This window comes from Oryctolagus cuniculus, chromosome 9 (genome assembly GCF_051225735.1).
Source record: "Oryctolagus cuniculus isolate XC-2025 breed Fujian yellow rabbit chromosome 9, ASM5122573v1, whole genome shotgun sequence".
NCBI classification, from domain to species: Eukaryota; Metazoa; Chordata; class Mammalia; order Lagomorpha; family Leporidae; genus Oryctolagus; species Oryctolagus cuniculus.
The window spans coordinates 66,100,964-66,118,481 of NC_142875.1; the positions used below are offsets into that span (position 1 = coordinate 66,100,964).

Genomic DNA, 17,518 nt, shown 5'->3' on the forward strand with positions numbered 1-17,518 from the left:
GAGGGAATGTGCCCATTCAGTAAGGATTTCTTCATAGGGTTACCTAGAACTGCTTATTGTTGAACTGTCTAGGTTTGGAAAAGTTCACTAGGCTTGGGAGATTTCAGCTGAGCTATACACAACTTTTTATTTGTAGAAATTAAAAATAACTTCAAGTACTAATATATAAATCTAAAGGATGTTTATATAGCTCAGTGAGTATTTATACATGTATATGCCTGTGTAACCATTTTGGAGATCATGACAGAAAACATTTTCAGCATTCTCCAGGCCCCTGGTTCCCTTTTTATTCTAGTCACCAAAGTAACCGACATTTTACCTCTGTCACTATGATACGTTGTGCCTGTTTAACTCTGCGTATATGGAACCATGCTGTGTGCATTGTTTTGTTTCCTCATTAGTGTTACTGTGTGTAGAAAGAGTTCATGCCCTTTTCTTGCTGTGTAGCTTTCTACTGTACCCATCAGAATTCTTCAATTCATTCCTTGGATGGATTAAGATTGTATCCAGTTTTGAGCTATAATGGATGTGCTGGTTGTGAGTCCTTTAGCTCATAACTTTTCACATATACTCATTCTCTTTGGATGAGAGGATATTTCCAGGAATGGAATTCCTTAGTCATAGGTTAAAAATATTTTTAGCTTTAATAAATACTGCCAACTAAGTTCTTGAATCTATGGACAATCTCTAGCAGTATATGAGTTGGAATTATTTCATATCAGCACTTGGAAGTTTAAATCATTTTAGGAAGTTTTCGATGTCATATCGCTTACATTATGATTTTATTTCCATTTCCCTTATGAATAATAATAGAGTACAATTCTCATTTGTTGGTAATCTGAAGGTTTTTCAGTATTTGTTAAAGTCTCCTACTGTTTTTTTTTCTGTTAGTCTTTTCTGTAAAGTTTTTTAGCTTTTTTATAATTGTGAATATGCATTCTTTTTCTGGCCTATATGTTGTGAATATCTTATCCCAAGCTTCTAATTGTATTGCTTCTAATTCTTCAGCGACATTTTAAAATTAAAATCATTGCTGGTCCAACATCATGAAGATATGTTCTTCTAAAACTTCATATTTACTTTTTTACCCCCAAAATTAGGCATATGCCTTATCTTAATGAAGTCTGCCATTGTGCTGGTTAGGAGACTCAGTGCAGTGTGCAATATAAGTAGTTAAAGTAGAGTTATCTTATTAAAAGTCATACTACTGGCTGGTGCCGTGGCTCACTAGGCTAATCCTCCACCTGCGGCACTGGCACACCGGGTTCTAGTCCCGGTCGGGGCGCCGGATTCTGTCCCAGTTGCCCCTCTTCCAGGCCAGCTCTCTGCTGTGGCCCAGGAGTGCAGTGGAGGATGGCCTAGGTCCTTGGGCCCTGTACCCGCATGGGAGACCAGGGGGCACACCTGGCTCCTGCCTTCGGATCAGCGCAATGCGCCGGCCGCAGTGCGATGGCCGCGGCAGCCATTGGAGGGTGAACCAACGGCAAAGGAAGACCTTTCTCTCTCTCTCTCTCTCTCACTGTCCACTCTGCCTGTCAAAAAAATAAAATAAAAATAAAGTTAAAAAAATTATGAGCCTAGAACTGCAAAACATTATCTTCAGCAAGTGAGAAAGGCCACCTGGGAATGAGGCTTACACGCAAGAAAGCCAGATGAAACTAGTGAGAGAGAGGCTTGATGACATTAAAAAAAAAAAAAAAGTCATACTACTTATTAATGAAGAAAGGTAAAGTCGCATCAGTTTGGTCTTAAAAAATACAGCTGTAACTTTAAATGAAGCTTGGTCAACTTCATTTTTATACTGGAATGCTTGTTTAGTAAGAAGGGACTGGGGCATCATTACCATGAAAGGACATATCTGAAGTCTATAAACCTCCTTCATTTCCTGTGTGCTGATCTGTAAAATTCCAGATACTTGCAAGTCTTACTCAAATTTTCTTGGTGAGTTACTGAGAGCAAATGAATTCCATCATAAAAACTGTGGATCCCCACTGGTACCCGACTGCAGACACAGCCCTACATGTCACCTTGCACTTAGAGATGTGAAATATGGCATTGATCATGTGTGATCCCACAGTATGTGGACCACAGAGGACATGCAACTTATTCTGAGGGTTAGCAGCCACAGAATCGAGTTGGCCTGTGTTAACTTCCCCCTGGAAGTGACTACAGTGTTTCCTCAAGTGCATAGCAGACAAGTTAGAGACTGAATAATCTTGTAACCCACATATCTAACTGGGAACTTCAGGACTGAGGCAACTATTGACTTGCAACAATGGGTAGAGAAGGGAGCTGCTGATGCCTCTTAAGGCCTTAGTTGGGGCAGTAGCTTAAGAGAAATTCAGAGTTTTGGAGAGCCTTTGAATAATTTATAGAAATAATTTATTCAGTAGATACATTCTCAACAATATATAATGCATTTTGAATTTTGTCCTACCTCAAGGAACTGAAGGTTTGAGGATGTGGGACACATATATAAAATAATTGCATGACAAGGAAGAAAGTTATGAATTTTCACTATTTGTTGACATTTATTCTTTAGATTGAGTTCTTTGGGAAGGGTACAAATTATCTTAGAACTAATGACAGTCCTTTCTAATCAAGCAGTAATCTGTATCCCAATGTCTACCTCATTTTAACCATTCTGAATATACTTAGATCCTGGTACATTTTTGATCACTATCTTAACTGAGAATACAGAGGCCGGTGCCATGGCTCACTTGGTTAATCCTCCCCCTGCAGCGCCGGCATCCCATATGGGTGTCAGGTTCTAGTCCCGGTTGCTCCTCTTCCAGTCCAGCTCTCTGCTGTGGCCTGGGAGGGCAGTGGAGGTTGGCCCAGGTGTTTGGGCCCTGCACCCACATGGGAGACTGGGAGGAAGCACCTGGCTCCTGGCTTTGGATCGGCGCAGCACCAGCCATAGTGCCCATTTGATGGGTGAACCAACAGAAGGAAGACCTTTCTGTCTCTCTCTCACTGTCTATAACTCTGTTTTTTAAAGAACTGAGGATACAACTGTAAATGAAAACCAGTGCCTCTGAGGTCACATAGCTTATCTTGGAACAAGAGTATTTGGCTTTGAAGTATGAAAGAGGTAAATTTTGAACATGTAGCAGTTAAATTGAATAACATTCTAGATACATATAGAGCTGGACCAGGCTTATCTCTGGCAGGAATAAGCTTAATTTTCAATATGGAATGATTTACCCTTAAGTTCTTTTTCTTTCTTTCTTTTTTTTTTTTTTTTTTTTTTTTTTGGACAGGCAGAGTGGACAGTGAGAGAGACAGAGAGAAAGGTCTTCCTTTTTTCCATTGGTTCACCCCCACAATGGCTGCTGTGGCCAGCACATCACGCTGATCCGAAGACAGGGGCCAGGTGCTTCTCCTGGTCTCCCATGGGGTGCAGGGCCCAAGCACTTGGGCCATCCTCCACTGCACTCCCGGGCCACAGCAGAGCTGGACTGGAAGAGAAGCCACCGGGACAGAATCCGGCACCCTGACCGGGACTAGAACCTGGGGTGCCGGTGCCACAGGCGGAGGATTTGCTAAGTGAGCCGTGGCGCCTGCCAACCCTTAAGTTCTCTAACAGGAAAAACATGTCAAACTGGGTCACGTTTACCAAACTAGTTTTTAAAAATTTACATATCAGGTCATTCAACTTACCAAAACACCAGAAATGTGTAAGGGGGAAGTGGGTTAGAATTACTTTACTAAGTAAGTTCATTTCTGAAAAAGAAATCAGCAGGTGGAAGGAAATATTTTCACTAATTCCTTAATTCTCCTCTTTTTTTTTTTTTTTTTTTTAGATTTATTTTATTTGTTTGAAAGAGTTACAGAGAGAGAGAGACGTAGAGACAGAGAGAGGGGTCTTCCATCCGCTGGTTCACTCCCCAGATGGCCGCAATGGCTTGAGCCGTGCCGATCCGAAGCCAGGAGTCTCCAACGTGTCTCCCACATGGGTGAGGGGCCCCAGGACCTGGGCTATCCTCCACTGCTCTCTCAGGCCACAGCAGAGAACTGGATCGGAAGTGGAGCAGCCGGGACTCCAACGGGCACCCATATGGAAATCCGGTGCCTCAGACCAGGGCTTTAACCCACTGCACCACAGCGCCAGCCCCATTCTCCCTGGTTTCTTCCTTTTAACCCATTGACCTTAAGCATTAAGCATGTAGTCAAAAGGGGGAAGATCCTTAGACTAAGGAGAAGAAATCGGCAAGCAGTTTCTCAGGATGGCCTTGCTTGCACTTTCCTGAAATTCTGACTCTGATACCCACTGCTGTTCTTTGGATATCCTCCTGGACCATTGATAAACAGATTACTTTGTTGCCAGAAATTCCTACAAACCCATTTCCAAGACTGACAATGCATTCCTTATACCATACCCATTCAATGTGCCCAATTACCTGTCCTACAGTTTATCAAAGGTCTGCAATGAAACTGAATGACAATACAATATTTAGATAGTCCTGTGATAGTCTATAAAGACTCTTTTATCTTTCACTTAAAACAATTTGTTAACACAAAGAGAACAAATTTTAGCACTTGATAGGTACAGTTCCAAAAAGACAGACATAGTTCCCTTATTCTCTTGCTCTCCCCCAATCCCCTGCCCTGCCCTGCCCTGCCCTGCCCTCCCCTCCCCTCCCTTCATAAGTTTTTTCAGGGATATAATTTTAATCCACTCTATATTCTCAAGCTACTATAATTAAATGACAGCAACATGGAATTATCTTAAGGTTGAATCTCAAAGCACTAAATCTAATTTATCTTTGGTATAAATGTCAAAATATATATTTAAAAAAATCATTCTTAGAAAGGCCTTATTCTTCTTAGTTTAAACCACAGAAATTGCTGATATTTGAGATGGAATTTATTCAGTATCTTCATTCTGAATTTGTCTGATTTGGAGTTGGTGTGGTTCTTTTGGGACCTCAGATGTTGTCTCATAAGAGACCAATTTGATCTCTTATGACATTGATGATTAAAAGACATTAAAGACATTGATTATTACTTCAGTGCTGGCTTTCTCAAATTTAGAAGCCAGTTTCTACTTTCCAAAGCATTTGTTCCAGTACTTGATCTTGCTCGAGGCTATGGGAGCAGCCCATTAGTGCACAAGAAAGGAGGAAATCTCTCAACAGAGGAAGTCAAATGATGCTGGTTGTTGGGAATGCGTGACCTGTGAAAATAAGCTCAATTGAGAGTATTCTATATCCTTCTCTTCTGAAAGTTACTTGCATAAATCTGATAATGGAGTATGATAGTAACATATATTACATTAAGTGTATTTTCATTTTTTTCAAGTATTTCCTACATATATGGGTATGTGTTGCCAGCATTGTAACATTTGTCTCTCCTTGTTAGGTTGATTTCACCTGAAGAGATTGAATTAAAGGTTTAATGTGGTAAAGCCTGACTTAGGGCGAACTGTATTCATACCACTTAGCCAAAGTCCTTTATTAGAATCATCCCTTTTAATTAAGCCTGAAAGTGACCCAGAGACTACTGATGGTTACTCTTAAATTTAGGAAAAAAAGAAGCGATTTTTTCCAACTCTCATTCTGGTATCTCTTTTTTGCCCAAGAAAGTGCCCACTGGATTATCCATTGGAGGAAAAGATAGAGTAATGTTAAGTCATCTACACTATAACAGAAGTGGGTAAATATTTATTCAATACATGTTTATGTGTATCTTGTGGATCAGACACTATTCTAGACATTGGCAATACATCAGTGATCAATTAAGAATCCTCACCCTTGGGACCAGTGCCATAGCTCACTTGGTTAATCCTCCGCCTGTGGTGCCGGTATCCCATATGGGTGCCAGGTTCTAGTCCCAGTTGCTCCTCTTCCAGTCAGCTCTCTGCTGTGGCCCGGGAAGGCAGTGGAGGATGGCCCAAGTCCTTGGGCCCTGCACCTGCATGGGAGACCAGAAGGAAGCACTAGGCTCCTGGCTTCGGATTGGTGCAGCGTGCCGGCCGTGGTGGCCATTTGGGTGGTGAACCAACGGAAGGAAGATCTTTCTGTCTCTCTGTCTCTCTCGCTAACTCTGCCTGCCTTTAAAAAAAAATCCTCACCCTTATACAGCTTATATTCTAGTAGGAAGAGGACAAGTCAATCTATTGTGTATCATATGGAAGGAAAGGAGGTGGACTAGAGTGCTGGGCAGGGCTGTTGCTGCCTTACTGTCTATGGGAATAACATGGGAAGTGAGAAATAAAGTATGGGAATAAGATCAGCCCTCTAGGTCCCAAGGACCTGGGTAGGATCATCAGATTCTTTCCTGACTGCTTTGACTAAGTCTAGCTCTTCAGAAGCTGTTTAGACTTTGTTCTTTACGAGATGGCAGGTTGTTGAGAATACTTCTTACTGTTTCAAAGAGCCTTGGCAAATCTCCTCTTAAAAAGCTTTAAAGCCTCTGGAAATGAAAGTGGTACACTAACATTGAACACCATTATTTCTGTTCAGAGTGCTATTTTTCAACTTTAAGGTGATACCATCTTTTTATTTTCACTTATTTTTATTTAAAAAATTGTGTTAGAAACACAAGAGTTTGAGTATGTGTTCCAGTTGACCTGCTATTGTACTCTACAAATGCCCACGATGGTTAGGGCTGAGCTAGGCTTAAGCCCGGAGCAAGAAACTCAGTCTGGGTCTTGCATGTGGGTGGCAGACATGCAACTGCTTGAGGCATTGCCGCTGCCTCCCGGGGTCTACGATATCAGAAATCTGGAGTCAGGAGCTAGAGCTGAGCATCAAACCCAGGCACTTCGCTGTGGGACATTCTCTTTTGTTTCTTGTGAATCTGTCCCTAGCATTAAGTCTTTTATACTCATCCTAATTTATTTTTTCCCAAAGAGACATTTTATTTAAGGAATACAAACTTGATGTATTTCATAAACACAACTTTAGGAATATAGTGATTCTTCCCACTGTACCCACCATCCTATACCCACTCGCACCCCTCTTCTTCCTCCCTCTGCTATTTTTTATTTTATTAAGATCTATTATCAATTAATTAATTGATACACAGATGATTAACTCTATACTAAGTGAGGAATTCAATGAACTGTATATATTAAAAAAAGCTTCAACAGTTGAGACAAAGGCTATTCAAAGTCATTGCATCTCAAAGTTAATTTCAATTTTTTAAAGTATTTTTTGAGACAATTAACTTTAAAGAACCCAAGAATGATACATCTTTTATGAACACTTAGACAAAACTATAACTTAAGAGACATAAGGATATCTTCCACTTAATAGACTAAAATGAAGTAAATTTTGAGAACAGGTTTTACTATTAACTCTCATGAAACAACCTTTGAGGACAGAGGTCCTGCATGGGAAGTTAGTACCCAGTGACTCCTGTTGTTAATTTAACAATTAACACTCCAATGTAAGACATCAGTGATCACTCGAGGCTCCTGACATGAACTGCCTAGGTTATGGAAGCCTTTTGAATCCTTGAACTCCTTCAGTATTTAGACGAGGCCATAAGCAAAGTAGAAGTTCTTGTTATCTGTACATCCTCCTTTTATGACCACTTCTTTCCACTGGGGTCTCATCCATAGAGGTCCTTCATGTAGGACATGTTTTGCCACAGTGTTTTAGCACTCCATGCCTGAAATGATCTCGTGGGCTTTTCAGCCAGATCAGAATGCCTTAAAGGCTTAATCTGAGTCCCAGCATTAATTTTAGAGAATATAATGAAATATTTCTACTTTTTCAACTGTGTGGCTTTTGTTCTTCCTTGGGAGGAAAAGGAGTGATTAACAGGTGCCAGATAATGGGTACAATTCTAATAGACTTGCCATTGTCACTGCTGTGAGTTCCAGAATTTAGCCTTGTTCTACTGGATTATCTAAATTCTAGTATCCAAACTTTTATAGTGCAAAGGCTCCTTAATATCACTGACATTTGTGACTGTTTTTTTAAGTAAAAGAAGTGCAGAACAGAGAGGAGGCAGGGTACAAATTTACAGCCAGACTGAATTTATTCAGAGAAAATAAATCTGCAGAGGTGGGTGACCAACTGCCAGCGTGCACAGACTGGACACGTGGCAGAAGGCCCAGACCTCAGGCTAGGCTTTTTTATATCTTAGGATGGCAACGGTTGGGTAGGGGGCAGCAGGCAGAGGTGAATTCCTCCTTGCAGGTCTTTTAAGTGTCTGCTGGACTTTTGAACCTGGGGAAGAATGTGGGGCTGGGGTATAAAGGCAACAGAGTATAAGATCAAATTGAGATTCAGGCACAAGGGAAAAATTCAGATATTATCTTTCTTTTCGTGCAATGAGCAAGAATGGCTGAGGCTTATATCTTTGTTTCATCTGTTTTTATTCCTACTACTTGGTTGAGATCCTAGAAATAGCAAAAGATGGACAGATGCATCTACTTTGTTTTTGCGTTTTCAGCCCTAGCTTATTTTGTGGCTTTTGTTAAAAAGTTGAACTGTCGGTATCGTGAAATTCTGTAATTACTGGTGGCCAGCATCCTCCCTCTCCTTAGCCATTTAAGAGCCTGCTCCTCCTTCCTCCCATGAAAGCCTATTAACTATGTCTCCTGTTAAGTGAAGGAGTGCAATAAGAGTAAATGCACTTAAATTCTACCATCTGGAATTCTTTCTTGGTTTTCTTGTTCTCTTTCTGTGGAGAGATAATCAAACAGGGTCTTGGTCTCTGATACTTTCACATTAATGGAACTAAATTCTCATGCAGAATGTGATGACCATAATGAGATAATTGAAGCCTTTTTGGCTCGTCTCCTTCTTAACTTCACATCCTCTATCTTAGTATGCGCCATGTTTCCAACTTGCATCTTTGTCTAAAGCTGAGCAAGGGATGATAACAGTAACTCTGATAAGGTTCCTGATAAATCATCAACATCACAAGAGCATTTACTGAATGCTTGTGAGCCAGGAATTTTTCTGAGAATCTTAAATCTGTTAACTTGAGTAATAGCTATTACCTCTATTTTATTAATTGCATTTTGTTTTGACAGAAAGCTCTGATTTACCTGCTCACTCCTCCAATGCCCACAAAGCTGAGTTAGGGATGCAGGGTGGCAGAAGCTGGGAGGCAGCAACTCCCTTGAGGTCTTCCACATGGGTGGCTTGTTCCCAACTACATGAGCTATCTCCTACAGCCCCTAGGAAGTTCGAAATGGGAGTGGAGAAGGACTCGAATCCCCAGGCTCCCTGATATGAAAAAGGGGATTCCCAACCTGTGTCTTAATTGCTCGGTCAAATGCCTGCCCCTATTATTTCTGTTTTACACATGAACAAGGGAAAGCATAGCTCGGTAAACTACCAAAGGTTCCAGTTAAAAAGTGAAGGAACCAGGATTTAGAATCAGATCGTACCTACAGAACTTATTCTCCTAACCTCTGTGTTCTCTGGCTTTTTGATGAAAATTCAAAATCGGAATTGGAGTTTTCAGGGCTGGTGTTGTGGTGTGATGGGTTAAGCTGCCACGGGCAGTGTCTGTATCCCATATGGGTGCTGACTGGAACTGGGACTTCTCTACTTCCTATTTCACTCTTTGCTAATGTGCCCGGGAAAGCAGCAGACAATGACCCGAGTCCTTGGGCCCCTGTCATGCACATGGGAAATCAGAAAAGGTTCCTGGCTCTTGGGTTCAGCCTGGACCAGCTCCAGTCTTTGTGGACATTTAGGGAGTGAAACAGTGAATGGAAGATTGTCTAACTCTCTAATTCTGCCTTTTAAATGAATAAATCAAAGAATTTTTTCAAAGTATCAATTGGTAGTATTTCAGGGATATAATTTTCTTCAATAGTTCACTCAATGTATAGAGGAATAGCTTGTCTTAAACTAACAGATTTGCCCTTCTTAGTGAAAAATACTTTAGTTTGAGATATTCTGAGAAGGGTCCCATAGTTGACATAATCTCTTTCCATACTGTAGCAGTTAAGATAAAGTGCTGATAATCTGAGCCTTAGTCCTTTCTCTGTTTCTTGCAAGGCACCTGGAGATAGGGGAGATGGAAATAGTTTAAGAAACCCCACAGTAGACTTATTCCTGTTCAGATGAAGAAGGACTTCCCCCCTACAAGATATTCCGAATCTGAAAAAGTTACATAAAGAAAAACTAAAACATCAGTAGACAGGGGTACAAAGAAAGCTAACTAAATGGAACTCCATAAAATGCCAAACCCTTCCAAACAAGGAAGTGATCCACAGTGGCTCCCAATCCTAACTGAGGTGTAGAGAGGAGGAGGAGGAAATGGACCTGCCATGCACAGGATAAGAGAAAACAGATTAATTTTAACAAAATTTTAACAGCTGTGTGTGGGCTAGTGCAATGGAATTGAATCCAGAAAAGCCCACAACCAACCAGAATGAGACTGAACTCCCACAGCCTTGCACCTGCCCTCTTCCCTCTGGCCCTGGCTGAGCTCAGCGTGGTGCTACAGAAATACCGACAGGGAAAAAGAGCAGGGTCAGGTGGGGGGACCCTGAGGTTCTTCAGGACTTCAGCGAATATATAAAACAAGTACAGAGAAAGCAACACCTAGGCACAAGCTTTAGGAAACTGAAGATGAGCCACAGACTTAAAAGCAGCTTTTAGGGCACAAGACACTTGGCCCGCAAGGGAACAATTACTATTGACTTCTCATCAGAAACAGTAGGAAGAAGAAAATGAAGTTACATCTTTTATTTACTGAAAACCCTTGTCTATATGAAATGTTATATTCAAGTCTGATAGCATTCCAACATATTTTAAATAGAGGATTTACAGACAGGTGAATGCTGGAAGAATTCAACTCCAGTGGAGCTTGTAGACAAGGTAGGATCCCAGATCTGCAGGAAGAAGTAAAGAGCATCAAGAAACACCTGAGTAATACAAAAGAACTGTGTTTTAATAGCTTCACATACAGGCACAAATAAGAACTCCCAAAAAGTACTGATTAAGCAAAAAATGATAATGCATTGTGGGATTTAGAATGTGCATATATGTAAAATAGAACAAGACACATGAGATTATACTGTTGTAAGATGTTTCATGAAATATAGCACCACAAGCTTATGTTGGAAACCAAAGAACGCTAGACTAGGTGCTCTAAGTTCTTATCTTAAGAAGTGAAAAGTACAAATTGAACCAGTGTTGAGGAAATGAAATAGCAGACCAAAAATAGAAAAAAAAATCTTCAGTCAAAAGTTGAATTTTTGGGGTATGGTAGGTGCTATGGGCCAGTAAATTAAACTGCTGCTTGCGATGCCCACATCCCATATGGGGTGCCTGGTTCAAGTCTCTGCTGTTCCATACTTGGGATTCAGCTTCGTGGTAGCACACACAGAACAATGATTGATAATCCAACCTCTTAAGTTCCTGTCACATGGGAGCCAGGATACGGAGTTTCTGGCTCTTGGCTTCAGCCTGGCTTGGCTGTGGCTGTTGGCAGCATTTTGGGGTAGGAAGGAGGAAGGTGAACCTGCAGATGGAAGAGCTCTCTTTCTTTCTTTGTCCATTTCAATCAATCTGCCTTTGAAATAAAATAATTTTTTTAAAAAGTTGAACTTTTGAATGCTAATTAGATTGGCATAGCACTAGAAAGATTAAGAAATGACAGAAAAAATACAAATTACCAAAATTAAGAATGTAGAGACCTTGCAGATCCTACTCAAATTGAAAAGTATTTTGGGTAACTTTGTACCAGTTAATCTGACAATTCAGTGAAAAGGACATTCTTAAACATGTATTATCAAAACTGTCATAAAATAGGAAAAAATTTAAATAGTCCCATTCTGTTGAAGAAACTGAATGTGTAATAACATAATAAAGAAAACCCCAGGCCTAGATGGTCACCTGGGTGAATTCTATTACTTTATTGAAAAAGTGAATGAGAAAACAAAAGGGAAGCCTTCCAAACTCATTTTGCAAGAGAACAAAATAATGTAGATACTAAATCTATTGAAAACTCAAGAACAGGGGCTGGTGCCATGGTGTGGTAGGTTAAGCCTCTGCCTGTGGTGCTGGCATCCCATATGGGTGCCTGTTCCAATCCCAGCTGCTCCACTTCCAATCCAGCTCCCTTCAAATGCTCCAGGGAAAGCAGTGGAAGATAGCCCAAGTGCTTGAGCCCCTGCATCCACATGGGAGACCCAGAAGAAGCTCCTGGCTTCAGATAAGCCCAGCTCCAGCTGTTGTGGCCGTTTGAGGAGTGAACCAGCAGATGGAAGAATTTTTCTGTCCCTCTGTAACTCCACTTCTCAAAAAAAAATTTTTTTTAAAGCTTCACTAACATAGATACACAAATCCTTATATATAAACAAGATACATTAATATTAACAAGCTACAGTAATATTTTAAAAGGATAATAGGTCATAATCAGGTATAGGGATTCATTTCTAGAAAGCATGGTTAATTATACCTGAAGAAACTCAGGGACGGGTATTGTGTAAGCCACCATGGGGATGCCTTCATCCCACATTGGAATGCTTAGGTTCAGGTCTTAGCTCTGCTCCTGATCAAGCTTCCTGCCAATATACACCCCAGGAGGCAGCAGATGATGGCTCAGCTACTGGAGTCTTGCCACCCATGTGGACAACTCATGTAGAATTCCCGGGCCCTGGCTTCCTTCAGGCTGGCCTAGGTCCTGCTGTTGTGGATATCTGGGGAGTGAACCAAGGATGGAAGATATCTCTGTGTCTGTCTCTCTCTCTCACTCTACCTTTCAAAAACAAAATCAGTGTAAATACCACTTTAAAATGGCAGAAAAAAAAAGTCATCTTAATAGATGAAACAAATGTATTTGACAAAATGCGGTGCCTCTGTCTATACTAGAAATTGAAGCAAATTCCCTCAACTTGGTAAAGTGCATTCCCCTGGAGAAAGAAAGACAAAGCCACTAGAACTAACATCACATTGAACTGACAAAATACTAATTCTACCTCTCCTAATTGTATTCACAGGTAGGAATGTCAGGAGTCTCCATTTATCAGAAGAAAAAAAATGTAAAAGACATAACCATTGGGAAATACAAAGTGTAGGGGTTATGATTAGAACATAGAAAATAGTCATTCCTCAATTGAACAAAAGGAGAAATATGTCCTATTTATACCTTAAATGAACAGAAAGGCAAAAATGTGTAAAAGAAAACATGTAACATGGAAGTGAAAGTATATCGCAAATAAAGATGAAGTTTTAAAAGTTAATTTCCATTATCAAAATTTCACAAACATTGTATAATCTGTTTTTCAGACGGTCTATTTCACAACTTAAGTGTTGTATTTCCACTCTCCTCCGCCGCCCCCCGCTACCCCACATTCTCTAGCTGTAGCTCACAGCGTAGTGGTGGGGATGCCAACTATTGGAAGTAAATTCACTTCCAAATCTAAACACAAACAATGCTTGTGAATGAAGACTGTTTTGTGTTTCAGCAAATTCCAATTGTATCAATTCTATAAAGGGAAATACTAGCATATTCTAGATGTAGTTTTGAGTTTGTGCTGTGGGCTATTTTACTTGTAATGTATGACAATACAATGTTATAGGTAAGGAATTGAAGTCATATCTGGGAAAAAATTTTGGCTATTACATAACTAAGTTAAATATGAAAAGTCAATATCCAGAAGACAAGAGGGAGAAAAAGGGATGAAGGGTGGGTATACAAAGCAAAAGAACAGGAATCTCATGATGGTGGTTAGATGGTATGGCATTCTTGAGCTGATAGAATGAGCTCTGGCTTATCACCAGAGGGTTGACAGGAGTGTCAGATTGAGGCTTCCTTTGAGTTATGACCCTTGGAGCCTTGCTCTGTCTGACTTTGTGGTGATGTGACTCTGCAAAGCACATTTCTTTGTTTTCCCAGTAGGGGTGCTGGAGGGAATCCAGAAGGAAGTAGAAGAGATCTAGTCCTCCTTGCTTTTTCTTGTCCTTGCATCCTTTCCTCAGCAATGACCTGGGACCTGGGCAACAGCAGTTGGTTTCAATTGGAGTTTGTTTTGTGCTTCTAGAACTAACTTATTAGCACTGCTATCTTGGAAGTTTGAATCCTGGCTCCTGAATCGTCTGTTTGAGCTTCTAGGTTCTAATAACACCAGTTTGTTTTCTTTTTTATTTTTCCAATGCTAAGGATAGTAGCTGCTTTACAACAGTCACTGTCTTTGTGTTACCTTTGTATGTGTGTGCCCTCTTGACCTTCTGAATCATTTAATACCTATTTATTCACTTCTGTTTTATTAAGTGGTATATCTTCTTTATTAGGTCTGACTGAAACATTGTGTAAAATATATGTGTTAGGGAAACTGATGTTAATATATTAAAATAGAAAAATCAGTCTAATAGTAAATGTATGGAGGAAATTTCATTTTTCAGATTTTCTTTTAGTGATGAAAACATTATTGGAGAAGTATACTCAAATTGGTGTGATAGGAAAACTCTCAAGGAGAAAATTCTGTAATCAGTTTATGCTTTCATTTTAATGATCAGTGCTGTTAATGGGAAGTTGGATTTAACATATGCAAGAGTGAAATCACCTTCCTTCTACATTATAGGGTGAAGAAAGCAGGAGACGTACAGGTGGTTTAGAAAGGAAGAGAAGGAGAAAACACCCAGATGGAGTGCCAAGTGTGAGTCCTAAAAACATTTAGTTGGGAAGTTTTGAACTATTAGCTGAGAAATATCTGCAACTTTCTCCCAAACTTTCTCTGTGAAACTTTTAGTTAAGTGTATGTTGCCACCTATTGCTTGTGGTTTAAGCTCAACATTTAAATATGTAGAAGGGTTTCACTGGGGATAAATGACATCTGGGTTGTTCTAAAGGAGGTCTCTGGCTCAAGTAATGGTGGATGCTTGGGTTACAGAATGAGCCACAGCTGGATTTGATCCTTGATCTACCATTTATTAAACAGGTGGATTGGGGTATGTTGTCCAATCTCCATGATCCTCATTATGTTTTCTAGCATATAAAAACAGGATAATAATACCTTCTGTATATGGTTGTTAAGATCAAAGAAATACATGCTTGATACAGTGCCTGGCATATAATAAATGTTGGATATATAGTTTAAATATTTATACATATTTGAGCTTAAATTAAAAGGAATTTCTTTGACAAAATCTTTTCTCACCTCGGTTTTCCCTACCTTGTATCAAAATAACCAGTATAAATATTTGCATTTACTATCTAATATAGATAATTTTCACATCATATTAAAGTTGCTATTTAATTTTTCCCTTTTGGATCCTGATCTGCTTATGGTCAAAATTCATGGCTTTGTTTATTTACCTCTAGTTGGTTCCTGAAAACAGTAACAAGATAGATGAATGGTTAGTGGATGGATTGTGAAAAATTGTTGCTTGGGAAAATTTCTGAAAAATGACCTTTATTTAGGTTAAAAACAAAAAAAACTGCCAACATTTCTTAATGGTGTCACATTGAAAGTGAGGATGCTTTTCAATGTGAACTACTATAGTATTGCTCCCTTGTTTGTACATTTTTGAAAAACTAGGATATAACTGAAGAAATTTAGAAAGCATCATGCACATTTGAATTGAGAGAAGTGCTAAAAAATGAATATATCTGCTACGTAATCATAGAGATAGATGGAATTCCAGGCAGTGATAAGCCAAGGGAAAGAAAATTTACGTAGGTGGAAGATTGGTGAGTACATGATTGTGCCTGGATGAAATCAGGAGTGTAATTAGCACAGATGATGATATTAGGGATTTAAATTGACACCACAATCTAGAAGATGTTGAGTTTAGATCTTATTTTTGTATTTTAGGGAGCTGTTTGTTGACTACTTTTCAATAGGGTTATGCTGTGATAAGAGAACATTGGGAACTCTGAATAGAATAGATCAGAATAGAAGCTCATCCCTTATAATGGTGGATGAGGCAGAAGCAAAGAATGGAAGGTCAAGGGGGTGTGCTAACGCCACAAAAGTTAAGGTGGCAAGATCTTGAGTTTCCAGAGAAAAGAGAAATGAAGATGGCAGAGTTTCGGTTTGAGAAACTGGGAGGAGGAGGATGATGATTTAAAAATAACTGGAAACCAGGAGGAAGAGCCAATTAAAGAAGCAACTGGTTTCTCCTTTGGGTGTGTTGCTTTTGTGCCTTTGGTGACACACGTATTTGGTGAGGTCTGGCAGATGATGGAAATAATTGTGAATGTTTGGCATTTTCACTTGAAGGGCATTTACACAGGTGGCTGAGACTGGGATGGGCAGGGTGGCTGGGAAAGATGGTACATGAACTTTCATAAATGAAATAGAAGTTTTTTTTTAACCTTATGAAGGAACTTGGAGAAAATTCTTAGAATCATTTTTACATGAAATCACTTTTTTTTGTCTTTTAAGCTAGGGAGAGCAGGCTACTTCCTTGTTTATGCACACTGAGCCTTGCTTTTCCATGAAATGTCAATTATCATTAAGTGACATCACTCATGTCAAGTGTATCATGTTAGAAGTTAGCAGATTTGGGATGTTGAGGGAAGAGGAAGACTTGCATTTGACAGGAATTTGTGATTATAAGGAAGGTCTTGGATGTTGAACCAATTACTCAAGAGCTTATCAAGGTACCTGGGAAACAAACATTAATTTTTTAATCTTGAAGAAAATCATTTTGTTTTCCCTACAAACTAAACGGTGAACCATATTGTTTTCCCAAGGTGAATTAAATGAAAAATTTACTTTTTTATTGTTACTGAGGCAGATGAGATAACTCAGGTTTCATTATCAAGCCCCCAGTTGACTATTGGGTTCTTGATTCTGCTTATCTCAATGTCTGAGAAGCCACACCTTTATAATAGCATCACTTTGCTTTTCGTTATGAATTCTTGATTCCTTTAAGGGAATATTCCAAAAGAAAGGACTTTTTTTCCTTTCAAGATTTAAATTGAGTGCTTGCAGTAGACACTTCCTAAGGTGGCCTCTGATGAGTCATGGACTTGTATAACTCTTTCTCCTTGAGTACATATGGGAACTGTGACTTTTTCTTTTTTCTTACACCTTGTTCCTTTTCTTTTACTTTTTTTAATGAACACAAGAGTTAAATATTTGTGGGGTACCATGTGATTTGTACATTGTATAATATCTAATCAGAGTAAACAGTCTGTGGGCCCTCTCTCTCTCTGTCTCCCTCTCTCCTCAAAAATTTACCATTTCTTTGTGGTGAAACATACAAAATTCTTTCAGCATTTTTTATTTTAGGAAAAAGAACATAGTGTACATTATCATAGCCAACAATAGGACTCTGACTTCTTAATCCTATCTAATCTATGGCTTTTAAACCAGTAGAATGTGGCAAAGATGATAGGCGTTCATTCCCATAATTATGTAGCATTGAAGACTGTTAGCAAACTCAAGAGTATTTCTCTTGCTGACCTTGAAGAAGCAAATAGTCATGATGTAAACCATCTGAGGACCACGAGGCAGAGAACTGCATTTGGCCTTGGTGCTGTAACCACAAGGAACTGAACTTCCCATCAACCACAGGACAAGTGACTTGGACCCAAATGTCTCAGATGAGAATGCAGGCCAGCTGTTGGCTTCCATCTTGAG

General features: G+C 39.6%; 1 long non-coding RNA gene across 4 annotated transcripts in view; it reads left to right on the forward strand.

Moving 5' to 3' along the window:
* LOC149124590 (uncharacterized) overlaps positions 1–17,518 on the forward strand; it is a 335,846-nt gene that overhangs the window by 164,008 nt on the left and 154,320 nt on the right. For all 4 annotated transcript variants that reach the window (XR_016213263.1, XR_016213264.1, XR_016213267.1 and 1 more), the window contains exon 2: positions 14,510–14,584. This is a non-coding gene — a long non-coding RNA (uncharacterized LOC149124590). The remainder of the gene's footprint in view (positions 1–14,509; positions 14,585–17,518) is intronic.